The sequence below is a fragment of the Stegodyphus dumicola genome, chromosome X2, assembly GCF_044657685.1.
Source record: "Stegodyphus dumicola isolate Sdum_Otavi_A_Nest chromosome X2, ASM4465768v1".
In the NCBI taxonomy this organism is placed as follows: domain Eukaryota; kingdom Metazoa; phylum Arthropoda; class Arachnida; order Araneae; family Eresidae; genus Stegodyphus; species Stegodyphus dumicola.
Window position 1 is genome coordinate 185383764 of NC_140781.1, and position 14285 is coordinate 185398048.

Below are 14285 nucleotides of genomic sequence, written 5' to 3' on the forward strand. Positions count from 1 at the left end.
CGAGCTGGAGATAAAAAAGTTTTTTTTTTTTTTTTTTCCCTCCCGTAGAGTGTTGCGATTGCTCGCTTTGAAATCCTTGAGTTTGTTAATAAAAAATTCGTTAAAGTTTTACAAAATATGAAATCGACCATAAAACAAATTCCAAATTTCAAATTTGGTCTTCCACATGCCCATATTCGTAGGAGGATTACGTCATTCAAAATTCGATGGCTCTATGTACCGTTGTTTTATCACAATGCGAGAAATATACATACATTTATGCAGATTTTTCATTATTTAATTTCTCCAGATATAATGCAGGACTCTAACATTTGATGGCAACAGTTTGAAAAGTGAAACGGACATTTATAGTGATTCAACGCAAAATTGCAAAACGAAAACAATAGTCCTTCAGGGACTAAAAAAAGTACAGAAGGCAGTTTAAGTGATTTTATTAATAGTAAAACTGCATAAATTAAGTCGCATTGATAAGAGAATACTTCTATTTTTACTGCGAAACAGAAGAAAGCTGAAATCATGCAAAATGTTTACCCTTTGTAAATATTAATCAGATCTATCAATTCATTATGATTTTTATTTAAACTTTCTCGGAGAACACTCAGAATTTTTTAGTCATTTTTAAAGATCAAGTTGCAGCTAACTTTACGTAAACATTCCGAAAAAGTTTATTATTTAATGAATTATAACTGGAATAACTTTTACGGCTACAAATTCCTTTTACTTCTCTTTACGTTATAAGCCAAATTTTCTCGACTAGTATTGACGTTCCGTGCTGTTCTTGCCTAATTTTATGCCCAGCTCACGTAGACTTAAAATGAAACACGCTACAGACTTTGTTTAATGCGCTAAAGTTATTTGGTTTAGGAGAGATAACATGCGATTATTATGACAGTGACTCTTTAAGGTACAAAGTGCACTACCGAAGAATGGCAACAAATTTGTTTCAAAATTAACACAATTATTTGTATTATTTTAGCTCTTGGATTGAAATAACTACATTTTTAACAGCTAATAATGAATAAAAATCAGTTTAAATGGACATTTTAGCATGCAGTGAATGTTTCGCGCACACGTGATACAGAATAAGTCAAACAAATAGATACTTAATTGGTCATCTGGAGATAGTTGAATGTTTTAAGAATGATAATTTTAGAAGACTACAATAGAGGATTCACTTAGTCACTAAGAATACGACAGAATACACGAGGATTCTCAACATTCGGCTAAATGGTTATGGTAACTGGTTTTCGTACCCGTCTCGCCAACTTAATGGCATTCCAGGAGCTGGTGCCGAAACGCCAGTCAAGGCCACCCGAAGATCAGGGGCGTAGCTAGAGTTTCCAGCGTCCGGGGACAACTGAAGGATTTGCGCCCCTTTCTGTGTGCCAAGAATGGAAAACATTTCATTAAAAAATTTCATAGCATTTGGCGCCCCTTAGATGCTGCGCCCGGGGTCAGATGTCCCTCCTTGCCACATTCTTAGCTACGCCACTGCCGAAGATGGTCGTATAACACTTCTGATGGGCCCATGGTCCCACATCCCCGAGACACCAACAAGTTTAGGCTCTCTCACCGCTAAACTAACCTGCCAGAACCATCGCCCCAGAGATTAGAGACCACAGTGGGGTGGGCATTGTGAACGAAGAGAGATGACTGGCCGTTGAATGCCTACCTGCCAGCACTAAGCGAGCATCCCCTCTCCTTAGGCTTTACATGGAATACCAAGGACAGCAGTGACTAGACGCTCAATGGCCCAGGTGCTATTTGACTACCATTACCCTGGTGGACGACTTACACCTCCTGGCCCATGACAAGTGAAGATATGCTCCACCCCATGGACCATGGGAACCGTCAAATTCATAAATTTTATATCCCCGTGGCCGAGATTGCTTAGGTACAGATTCTAGCCAGTACTTCACAGAGCGCTCTGCGTCGATCCCCCCGGGGGGGAACTAGATATGGTAAAAGACATGGAGCAATTTACCTTAAGAGGGATGCCCTTCTGGAGAATATTTCCAAAGGAAACCTGCTAATAGCCACATTACACATCGCAAAAAATATGAAAGTTCCGATGTAGATTGTCCTTTCTGAAGCCGAACTTGGTATTTATCCATTCAACCACTGGCGGGTCTTAAATGGAGAAGTGTGATTTGGAGGACTCAGTAACGGAGCCCTGTACGAAAGCATCAATGTACTACACCTTTAATTATTTGGAAACTACTGTATCTTTACACATAATTTTGAATATGTAGAAATACTTTTCTTTCGAAAAGCTTTGTATGCAAAACTATGTTTACTATAATTTACAGTTTCCAAACAAATAAAAACTTATTTTTTAAAAAGCAGTGATATGTTATTGGCATCTTATGTATGCATGTTATATTGAAATTAGTAGATTATATATTCTACAGGGAAGACAGAAAAAGACAGGTTTAGAAACATAACTTTAAGAATGTCTAAAATTTAAATAAAAAATTGGCCGTTATTGTATATCGAAATAATATAAACAGTTATTTTATAGCCCTAAACCAACTTCGCCACTTTATTAAAGACTTCACTCAGAATTCAAACAAACCAAGATGGTGATTCCCGTAAAGGCTGAGTTACTAAAGTAATGGTATTTCATTTACACCTCATTTCTCAAGATTCAGCGATTTCGTTTTCGCAGTGTTTTAAGCTAAGTTCAGAAAGCTTCGCCTAGAAAACGTTATGAAAGCATCCCTCTCTACAAGTAATAATCATTGAGTGCTTCGCGTTTTAACCAATGAAACTAGCAAAACGTTTCTTTCACTATATGTTAATATTTTTTCATTTCATTTCATTTACTAGCTCTCTCTTGTGTAACAGATCGCTGTAAAGAGTGTTTATTAGTACGTAATCTGTAGTTATAGAAAGTCTAATAGGGCATTTCGAAGTATATTTTGCTTATTTTTGAAAATATAGCCTATTTTTCAACCATAGTATTTAAATTAAAGAAAAATTAGTATACTGAAATGGAACTGTAAAGATGGATAAATGACAAGAAAAATATTCTGTTTATTATTATTTGTTGTTCTTACGTTTCGTTCATAAAAAGATCTTTTATGAATTTAGGGTTTTATACTACGTCCACATCAGAATGATTGATTAACTTCATACAGTAAGATGAAAATTATTCATATTAACGGTTAGAATTTATTTTATGCACGCCGGGAAATATTACAGCATTTTTAAAAATCGAAATAACAGGAGCTTTGAACAACGTACCTCCGAACACCAAATCAAGAGTGTGAAAGTACTATGAACTATGTAACTATGTAAGCATATATTATGAACTATGTAACTATAAGCATATATTATGAACTAAGTAAGCATATATTATGAACTATGTAACTATAAGCATATATTATGAACTATGTAAGCATATATTATAAACTATGTAAGCATGTATACAGGATCAATGTATGCCCTTATAGGGCCCATGAGGTGTTGCCCCGGATAGTTGCGGAACCTGGCTAGACCCGAATAGTCTAAGTAAGCCGCACGGGTGTCCAGATTCTGCTCTCAACTGTCAGCTGATAGTGTGAAAGCGGTAATATGTATCATCAGATAAAATTAAAAGTGAAAAAGTATAATTCTCCAGAAGGAAGTAGGTGCAACATAATGCTCGAGAGTTAAATACAATTAAGATTTAAACAAAAGAAAATGCATTATATTTAATATTCCTTTTATAAAATCTTACTTTAGAGCGCGAGACGTCTTCCACAAGCAATTTTAGTTTTGTTTACAAGAACATGTTCTAAAAATCAAAATATTGAAAAATTTAAATATCCACAATCGCTACAATAAGTATTTTAATTCCGAACCTAAATTGAGACCTCGAAGAATCACGATTTTCACAGGTATTATAGTATTTTCAAACGTAACGTGATCTGAAGATTTAAAGAAGTAGATACCTGACACATAGCCACGTGAGTAATAAAAAGGCCATCTCTGAAATCTTACAAGACAATCTCTCCTTACGTGCATGAAGCCCCCCAAAGGCTGAGGGGTGAAGTCACTGAACACGGGTAGCTCGGTCCGAAGTTCGAATCCCGCAAACGGGCTGGCTGCATGGAAGTTTTCGTGGTTTTTCCCATGTGTAACGCGTATACGAGCCCAGTTTCCCTTAGAAAGTCCTCCACGAAGACGTCCCTCCTTTTAGACAGATAGCCCTCAAGTACTTTGCACAATCGAATAAACCAAACTAAACCTTATGCGCATGCCAAAGTTGCTACGTTTTCACAAATCGTTTTGAGATACGCGAAGTTTATCAAGTAGTTCTAAAAATCGTTTCTATACTTGCTTAAATATATAAAAAGATTTAAATTCTATTTCATACTGTCTATGTACCGTATATTCTGACGTATAACCCGCACTTTTAATACAGAAAATGAGATCGAAATTTATAGGTGTGAGTTATACTCCGGCTATAAAAATGGTAGATTTAAAAAACAGGAAAGATGAGCATGCAAAAATAAGATTTTCTACATGTACCTAAATGCCGTTCCTGGCTGTTTAATAGGACCCAGTCCGCAACACGTCCTTCTAGGATAGGCCATTTCGTTACTCCTGTGCGCAAAGCATATTTATTCTTTGGCATATTAAATATCGTGATTTCATTTTTCTTCCATTCACGTATGGACCTTCACCAAAACCAAACAACTTTGCTACAACACGATTTCCATTTTCTTTCGCATATTGAAAGATTTTGCATTTGAAACCAGCACTATGTTTCGTTTGTCAGGCGCCATATTTACTATTACAAGGAGTACTAAATCAACTGCATTTCAACTAAAGGAAATGCGATTTACTAATATTATTCAGGTTTATTTCCGAAACATGTTTGAATAAAAAAAAAAGGTATTTTTTTACTTTGTTGTACTTCTCATAAACAAAGAATAAAGGCAAAGGAAGACAGAAAGCAATATAAGGAAAACATAAAAGTAATGGTTGTGATCATTTACAATCAATTCTCAACCGAAAACCAAGAGTATTTCCTCCTTTCCAGTGAACGGGAATAATCAAATCACAACATTTGCTTTTCTTTTAACAAAATCTTCCAAGTACGGGAAATAAAGTGAACAAGCAATAGCTTGTAAAATAATAGTCACGCAGAGTTAAGTAGCACGGCTAGCTATTTTTAGTGCAAAAACGAGTAACAGGTAGCAAAAATTCTTGAATTACCCAATTTTAGTCAATTATCTGTTCATCGAATATTACTCAAGATTTTTCTGTTTTCAGGTCTCAAGAGGGAAGGAAATTATGAGAAATTCCGAAAATTGGTTTACAGTGATGTAAAAGGACAGAAACATAAGCGAAGTATAGGTGAGTATCGAAACCATAGTGTTGACAGGATTCAAATATTTTGGTTTAGTCACAGAAAACTGACAATCCTGTTGTCATACAGTAGCCAAATGAGTCTCAAATGAGACATCCTCCTGCACTTCTTTGTTTAAAATTGATTTTTAACATCAACATTCGTATAATCTGTTAGCATTCAGCACGACTGATGTTGATCCTTGCTATTTAAAGTACGCCTTATTTTCCTTTTGAAGGGTAAATTCCCAAGAAACATCCAAGGCGTAAGAAATGTAAACTCAGAAATACCTTTCAAGGAGAATTTAATGTGGTTGATATTAATCAAACGTAAGGAATAATTACAAGGTTTACGAAAGGTAAGGACAGCTAGAGATCTGAAAAGGTACCATACTCTGCTGATGGTCAGTACTAGATTGAATTCCTGGTTGTACGTTGAAACTGACTCCAAAATTTAGGGAAAGGTTTGGATCAAATTTCAGTGAAAAAAGCATGACCTGCGAGAAACTTGATATTTCACAAAATTTATGTAGAAATATGTTAATAATCTGAATGTGCAGTTTTATAGTTTTATGCTAAAATTCTTCACGTTATTATCATATTATTATTATTTTTCCATTTACAGGTACAGTTTTCCCGCAACATATGATTAAAAAGTACGCAATTTCTAGTTAGTTGAACTCTTGTTCAAAGTATTTATGTTTCTTTTAGCTTTTACTATGTGATACACGTGCTCAATCATTAGGTTTTTCAAGTTCCAGTTGGTGTACTACTTATTTCATTCAGTTTTCGGACATAATTAAATAATTTTTTTATTTACCAAGTTATTTATCATTAATTTAATATAATACATTTATAAGGTATTTTCTCCATCCTTCCAGCATGCCTTCATGGTTTAACGGAAGCACACTCGGCCCGTATTCGAGAAGTACAGGTCCGAATCCTGGCGACTTGCTCATTTCTCACATCTCTAGCATCAAAACAAAAACCTAATGATTTTACAGTGGCGCCCGAACTAAGAGGTGGTGGACAAAAATTCGTCATCAGCAAGATTTTAGGGATTGGGTCGACTCATCTTCAGTCGCCTTTTAAAAGGGGGAGTATATAAGGTATTTAGTCTATCTTTCTACCATGCCTTCGTGGTGTAATTGGAAGTATATCCACACGTATTCGAGGGGTCCAGGCTGCAGTCCTGGTGAGGGCAATTCTCATTTTTCAAATCTCCAGCATAAAAACAAACAAAAAAAAAAAACCTAATGACTCTACATTATTATTTAAACAGAAAATTACTATTTATTTATATGCCTCCTAATTTTTTTTATTGCATTCATTCTTTTATTTTATAAGGTATTTCTCCTGTCTTCTTAGCATGCCTTCGTAGTTTAGCGGTCAGCACGCTCGACGTGAATTCGAGTTCCGGCGAATGCATTGCTCATTTTTCATCTTTCCTTCCTTTCAAAAAAATACCTAATGTCTCTACAATTTAATTTTATCACAGTAACCTCGCAGCGAGTGATTGCAGTACTTGTTATACCGAATACCAGTACTTTGTGCTATTTTGAAGTTGCGTGAAATCGGTATTTACTGAGGTAAACGTTCACAGTGTTCCGGCACTTCTGATCTTAAAAGTCCCGATGAATTCACATTGTATTTCACAGAAGGCGTGTTAACTGAAACTGTGGAGCAAGGAATCAGCCGAAACCGTTTCAGCGTTACGAAATACCATGTTCTAAGATACCTGCATATTTTGGTGCTATATAAAGGTTGCCTTATGCTTGAAAAGTCATATGATATCAAAAAATGTGTTAAACAAGATCATTTTTTAATTTTCATCACTTGTTTAATCCAAATCACGTCATAACCTCCTATTGTTCTTAAACTAAGGTTTATGAAAGTTACATGCATGTACGCAATAAAAAGTCACGAATTACTGTATTAGAGAAATGGGATAAACACTTGAACACTTTAGCATACGTTTACCTTTATTAGTCTCTCCGAAAAACTAAATTTCAAGATAGGCGACCGTATTCGTTGGTTGTCATCGTTACATGAATCAATTACTGTTATATTCATGAAGTTTCAGTCATCTGAATTACAAATAACTAGAAAACAGTTTTAAACAACTTGCATAGCTTCTATCTTTCCATATAGATGAAGTAATACAACCTTTCTATTTTAAAATGAAGGAATATAAAATACAGCACATGAAAAATAATTGTGTAGTTGTAATAATGTTGATAATTTTCCTTAAAACTTTTCAAAGTACAGCAATTTTATTGGAGCATGCTTACAACAGTAAATAAATTTAGTCACTTCAGTTTACAAAAACCATTGTGTTTTAAGTTCTCGAAAGCTTTCTTCTAAGGGGGGAATAGCAATGTGCTTTGCCATATTTCCTAAGAAGTGCAATTCTTTAATCAGAAAATGGAAATATAAATGCTATCTTAAAACTATTTTAGTCTATTGTAGGATTAAAAACTGAATCATTAGATAATTCAAATACATTTAGGCGTTTCGAAGCTTAAGAATGAATATTCTGAGTGAAATTTCATAAATCAATAACTTGACTTCATACTCAAAAGCAGAGGAAGAAATTTAATAATGCTAATAAAAATAATGGTATTTTATAACATATGAATTTTCTAGTTTTGTAAGATTGAAATACAGCGCCTAAAATTTTCACTAAGCCGAAAAATATTGGTCTAGCGTACGAAAAAAATTTTAGAAAATCAAAGAAGTTTATTAATCTTGATTACATTATTTCCTTTAATAACACGAACTGTACAAGGTCAAAAGTTTTGTTTGCCGTTTGAAAAAAAAAAAAAAAAAAAAAAAAAAAAAATTTCTGCACGTGTTAAATTTGTATCAATGTGTTAAAGGTAGTGCTCATGATACGCGAATTATAATTAAATACACCTTTACAACTAATAATTATTGAAAGAAGAATTGTTCGTGTGTTAAATGGTTAATTAAGGCAAAACACGCGACGCTCCAGGGGTAAATGATGTTTTCATAAAAGGCTTTCGCGCAGAAACCGGGCATGCATATATTACACATGGGGGGGGGATGAAAAAGCAATGCTATTAAACGGTTCAACCTCTAGGAAGAGACGAGTGTTCCTCTTATTTAGCCATCCAGTCACCTGGTGGACCCTGGAAATGTGAGTGAAAATATTCCATAAAATCATTACAGGTTATGCCATCAGGTCAAAAACTAAATTAAACTTGCGCGCAATCAACAAAATAAAAGCTTCAGGGCGACTTTGAGAGATCGAAGCATGGAGGAACATGAAACCCACTGTGCAGGTCTTAACCAATCAAGACGAATTCACCTAGTTTTCTTAGCCGTATGTTAGGCATGTTTGCGATAAGTGCACTTTTACCCTCCACTGTGAAGTTCCGCAGAATTCATCTTTCGAAGCCGCAGGACATTAATGAAGCTCGTAGCCGTTGTCTGTTTATTCTCGCGAAGAGATTCCATTTCGTGTTTTGCGCCAACCGTCCGTTTTTTGACACGATAACCAAACAGTGACGCTGAGCGTCGTCATAGCAACTAGTACGACTCAAAAATAGAAATGAGGTACACGATTAGACGCATACGAAAGTAAATATTCGTGAGCTAGGAGAACCATATTAATGTCTCATGTGAAGAATAAGTATTTAGGTGTGCACACACAAAAATATACGATAACAAATCTATTAACGAAACTAATCAAATTCAAATTTGCTTTTCATGATCTCCAAGAACATTCAAAATATGGAATCGTAAAATGAGTGGAATCCATAGAATCAGGATAGTAGTGAGGAAGAACATTTAAAACAATAACAAAATAAATGGAAAAAATCAATGATTTCTTTTCACACCGCTATGTAGCATAGGGAGAAAAAGGTACAACAGGCAAATTTAAATCATTAATAGACTTTTAAGAATTGAGCTAATCAGAAATTATGACTCTTAAATTTTTTTCTGAAATTTGGTAAAGAGATCTGAAGCTTTTCTGATTTTCATCTTTTCCTCTAATACGTCTTCAAATCAGTTTTACATATTCAAGAGATATTTTTAATTAGATCTCGCGTAAATTTTTATTTTGATTATTTATTTAATTTTTAAATCAACTCGCTTTCCAAACGCAACCTTTAAGTTTCAGTTTTGCTTTTACATCTACACAACTCGTGTCGAGAAATGAGCATTTTTTTTCTTAAAACTAAATGGTTGCAGCTCAAGCAAAGAACATTTTAGCATCACAAGCTTCTAGGCCCTAGAAAGTCCTATATGCATCCCTTAGAATCTAGATGATGTATATAGGACTTTGTTTTTCGGGAGTTTTCGGAGCAAGGAAATTGATGATTCACAAACGATGATATTAAGTTATGAATGAAATTCCACAATGCAATGTTTAATATATTTAGCATTCTACTACAAAAATGAAAATACTTTGATTACTTACATGAAACTTAAATGATAGTTGCTTTATTAAAATATAGCTGAAAAACGTAATTTTTAAATTAAGTTAAATTAATTTCTAAATTACTGAAAGAAGAAATTACTGAAAGTTTTATTGAATTTAGGCTCTAAAACTACATTATATAAGTCGATTGCGAAATTGATTTCAAATGAATAATTTATTTATATACTAATTCAGAGGTACATAGCTACTAGCTTACTATCTGAATAAGCCAATAAATATAATTTAAAATTTTTATTTCGACTTAAAATGTTTTGACATTCTTACACTTTGAGAAGGTCAAGGACCTATTTACGTGTTATAAAAACATGATGAATGATGAATCCGTTTTTTAGGTAATTCAATACTAGTTTTTTTTAATTAAAAATATTTTTAACTTTTATATAATATATATATGCATTTAATTTTTAATAGCACGTGCTTAATAATTTTGTTTTCATTATTTTCATTTTGCATTATTAATTTCGTTGAACCAACAGGTTTGCCTACAAAAAAAAAAAAAAAAAAAAAAAAAAAAAAAAAAGGGAATACATTTTCCGTCTGGTTGAGAAGGAAGTAGAACATGCATAATGGATAGTTTACAATTCTGGTAATTTTTAAATTTTAATTCATTTAATTACAACTCGTTGGCAAAACTACTCAAACACACGTCTATTTATAATGCGTGTTGTTGCTTCCAAATCACCAGAAACATTGAACTGCAAATTGAAGACTTTGTAATTCAATTAATAATTTTTTTCCTTTCATGTATTTTCGACTAGAAAGTTTATTTCCTCTTCCACAGTTAATTCTATATTTTCTGCAGAAGGTCCACATTTAGGGCTGTTATTCTAGGTTAATTTATTTTAACTTTCCCTAAATTTTCTGTGATGCTGGGGAAAAATTGGCAATGGTGGCGCTTTTGGTTTTTATTTATTTTTATGCTTTCTGTTTTGACTATTTTTTGTTTTCAATTTCGTCCACTTTAAGGAAAGTAATTGTATTAAATAGTATCTCTGACCTTTTAATTGTAAAAGTATTAGCCAAAACTTGTGCAAGCAGAAAGCTTTAAGCGTATTTTCACAAATGTTATTATTTATTTACTAATGTTTTTGCTTATTTCGTTTATTTTTGCATACACATGAATTTAAATGCATGTCCGTTAGGTATATAAATAACAATCGAATGATAAATAATTTTTAAAACTATGTCCTTAAAAATACTGTAAATCGGCAGAGTAAATGCAAGAATAAAATTGACAAAAAGTCTTAAAAAAAGCAGACTTTATTAAACAGTAACTTAGATAAATAAATGTGAAGTCAAAATTTGATAAAAGTTACCTAGCACAGAAAATGCGCATGGTCAAAAAATAAAAATCAAATTTTGAGTTTATTCAGATTTTAGCTCAAGCTTTTTCTTACTTTTCTCATTAGTGCGACCATTTGCAAATTGTTCTGATTTCATTTTATTTTAAATAAACATTGGTCGCGATAATCTTATTCACTTTGATGCTAAAAAATATTAAGATTTAGTTCACGAGCTGTCAGTTGATTAACTTTCCCTCGATATTAATAACAACTAATAAGTTTTTATAGGTTCAACAACATAAACTGATAAAATTAGAGCTGCAAAATTTTAAAGTTTATTAAATTATGGTAAGATTCCCTAGGTATGTTATTTGAATATGGCAAAGCCTACGAGGGCTGTTGACACAACGGAGGGGATTACTTCATGAAGGGGCCGCCCAGGCGGTATAGTGGTTAAGGGGAGCTTGACTGCGATATCGAACGGCCCGGGTTCGAATCCCGAATAAGGCATGGATGTAAAATTGTCTGTCCCTTCAATAGGTGCCCCCACAATAAAATTACCATCACTTATGGCCACTATTAGTGGCCAACTCCGTTATAGGCAAGTACCTTCCATTGGGGAAAAAAAAAAAAAAAAAAAAAAAAAAAAAAAAAAAACTTCGTGAAGGACTTTCTAAGGGAAATTGGCTTGTATTCTAGTTACATATGGGTAAAAACACAAAAAACAATCAAGCAGCCAAGACCTTTCGTCTGGGTTCGAGCGCAGTCGAACTACAAGTATTCAGCAGTCTTAACCGCTCGATCATTGGTGGGATTAAAGACACTAGGACAATCTACCTAAAAGTATAAATGTCTTCGTGAACGGTGTTCTAAAAGAAAAAAAAAATTGGCTCGTACGGAAGTTAAACATGAAAGAAAAAAAAAAAAAAAAAAAAACATGTTTCTAGACTTTTAGTACCGAAAACTGAATGTGAGACAAACTACCACTATCTATCGGCTTAAGCCACTCCACTAGTGGGCTTACAGTCAAGTCCCATTAAAAGAAAATAAATGTAAATTAGGTATTGGTATGCAGATAGAAGTTAGTGTGGAAAGTTGCAGAAAAAATTTGTACATTTAAATACAATTTGGAGCTATTATCCTCTATATCAATTCACACTGTTCAGTAATTATTCATGACAAAATTTCATCATAAACGAAGTTTTATTGCAATGATAGAAATCTCAGAAAGAGAAATGGTTATTTTTTCGTCTTCTAGAAAAAAATTCTCGCAAGGTAATACGGAGTTTAAATAAAGGCAGGCATGATAATTATCGCACGAAATAAGGTCATAAAATAATTCACACAATGTAAAATTGCCGTGACACTTTAGCATTTAATTAACATAACGACATTTTTTTTTTCCAAGCAATATTTCTAAATTTTTGGCATTTTTTAAAGTTTTATAGTTTCCATCCTATATCTCTATCTTCGGCAAATATACCTCATAATGAAAAATGATGTATCATTCAACATTTGTTAAAATGTAAAATTATCCTAAAGAATATATAACCATGAAAAAATAGTAGTGACTAAGTAGTGAAGAATCAGTCAGTCAGCAAGATAAAAATTATACTTATACATTAAAAAAATGAAGAACAAAAAGTACTTATGAACTTACGTTACAGTTTAAAATAGTATTACAACTATGCCTTTATATATATATATATATATATGTATGCATGTGAAATTTCTTACTTTTTAGAACCTCTCTATATATATCTACGTAAGAGGCTTGCTTTTTTAATGGCATATTATATAGGAAACCTTTATCACATTAAATTTACATTAGTTTTTAATATAACTTTTTGAAAATGATATTAGGAGAGAAGAAACATAAAATAGAGTTATGATTCTGTAAGCTGGTGCGTCAAATCAGATGTAGTCTAAAATTATAACATCTAAATCTTATAGTAAAAATAGTTGCTGATAAGTGTTTAGGGGCAGAAAACAGTGGAGAATATAATTATAAAAATACGTAATATAATTACATAATTTGACAGTTATTTCCAACTGATATTTTTCCAATGATAAAACAGTTTTCGCGAGACCTAGAAGTCGCTTTCAAAGAGTATCATTATTCCGTTATCGTACCCGCCGCGTTTTCTATCACTTCAGCTTTTATGTTCTCCTGCCAGCAGGTAAAATAATCTGAAAATCAAAGCTATTAACATTTAAAACACTTACCACAAAGTCATCCGCTTACGCACACTTCTCAGCTGCATGGCAACATAACGTCAAAAATGAATTCCACGTTGCGGCACTGTCAACAAAATAATCAACGATATGTATATTTTTTTTAAATTCAGAATATTATTCAAATATTTTTCACTTCTCGACTAGTATCCACATTGCAACTAAAATGTAAACCACTTGCTGAACTCAGTCACATCAAAAGCAGCGGATATGAAATGGGGGATATAGTCAGAACCGAATTTTTTTCTCCTTTTTTCAATAACAAAGGCAAGCACACAGGAGCCGTTGATACCTGATTCTGACTCTCCGTCTGGAAGAGAGAACGTTTGAGGCGGAAGTGCCGCTTCTCAGGAGAGCTAGCACCTGGCTGTGACGTCACTTGTGGCTCTAGTGGCACCATCTGCTGGTTGCTTTTTTCTGTGCTGTAACTTCATAGAGGCAACCTGTAAACAGAAAAGATGTTAGAACACGTGCTTCGCTAAAATGTTTCACCTTTATTCGGCTTCCCATTGGATCTATGACGGAATGTGACACATCGTTGTTATATTCTTGGAGTTATTTAACGAGGAAAAATCGGAAAGGAAATTTGAAAGCTGCACAAAATAGGAATATTACTAGTAGGTATAATACATGTATATATATATATATATTTGTGAATAAGAGATATTTAACAAAACATGGTCGAAAAAAATTTATGAGTGATACTTAAGGGGCGAGGTTTTTTTTTTTTTTTTTTTTTTTTTTTTTTTTTTTGAGTAAATTTTGATCAGGAACAATTTTTAAGTAAGGACTTCACTGAGAAAGCCAAAAAGAGTTTACCTAAAACGTTAAAAAACAGACTATCTTGCACATACTGCTAAGACATTCTTAGCCGATGACACGAATGCCTCCCCCCCCCCCCAATTTCAGTTTTTGAATAGGATTAATTAACTTTTAACTGAGAGGAATTACCTGGAAATTAA

At 33.3% G+C, this 14285-nt stretch overlaps 1 protein-coding gene across 2 annotated transcripts in view; it reads right to left on the minus strand.

Moving 5' to 3' along the window:
- The window catches only part of Cad96Cb (protocadherin Fat 4-like Cad96Ca), a 146276-nt gene extending 132611 nt beyond the window's left edge, over positions 1–13665 (minus strand). For both annotated transcript variants that reach the window (XM_035375973.2, XM_035375964.2), the window contains exon 1: positions 13315–13665. The gene's annotated coding sequence lies outside the window, so the exon portion shown is untranslated. The remainder of the gene's footprint in view (positions 1–13314) is intronic.
- Positions 13666–14285: the final 620 nt, after the last annotated feature.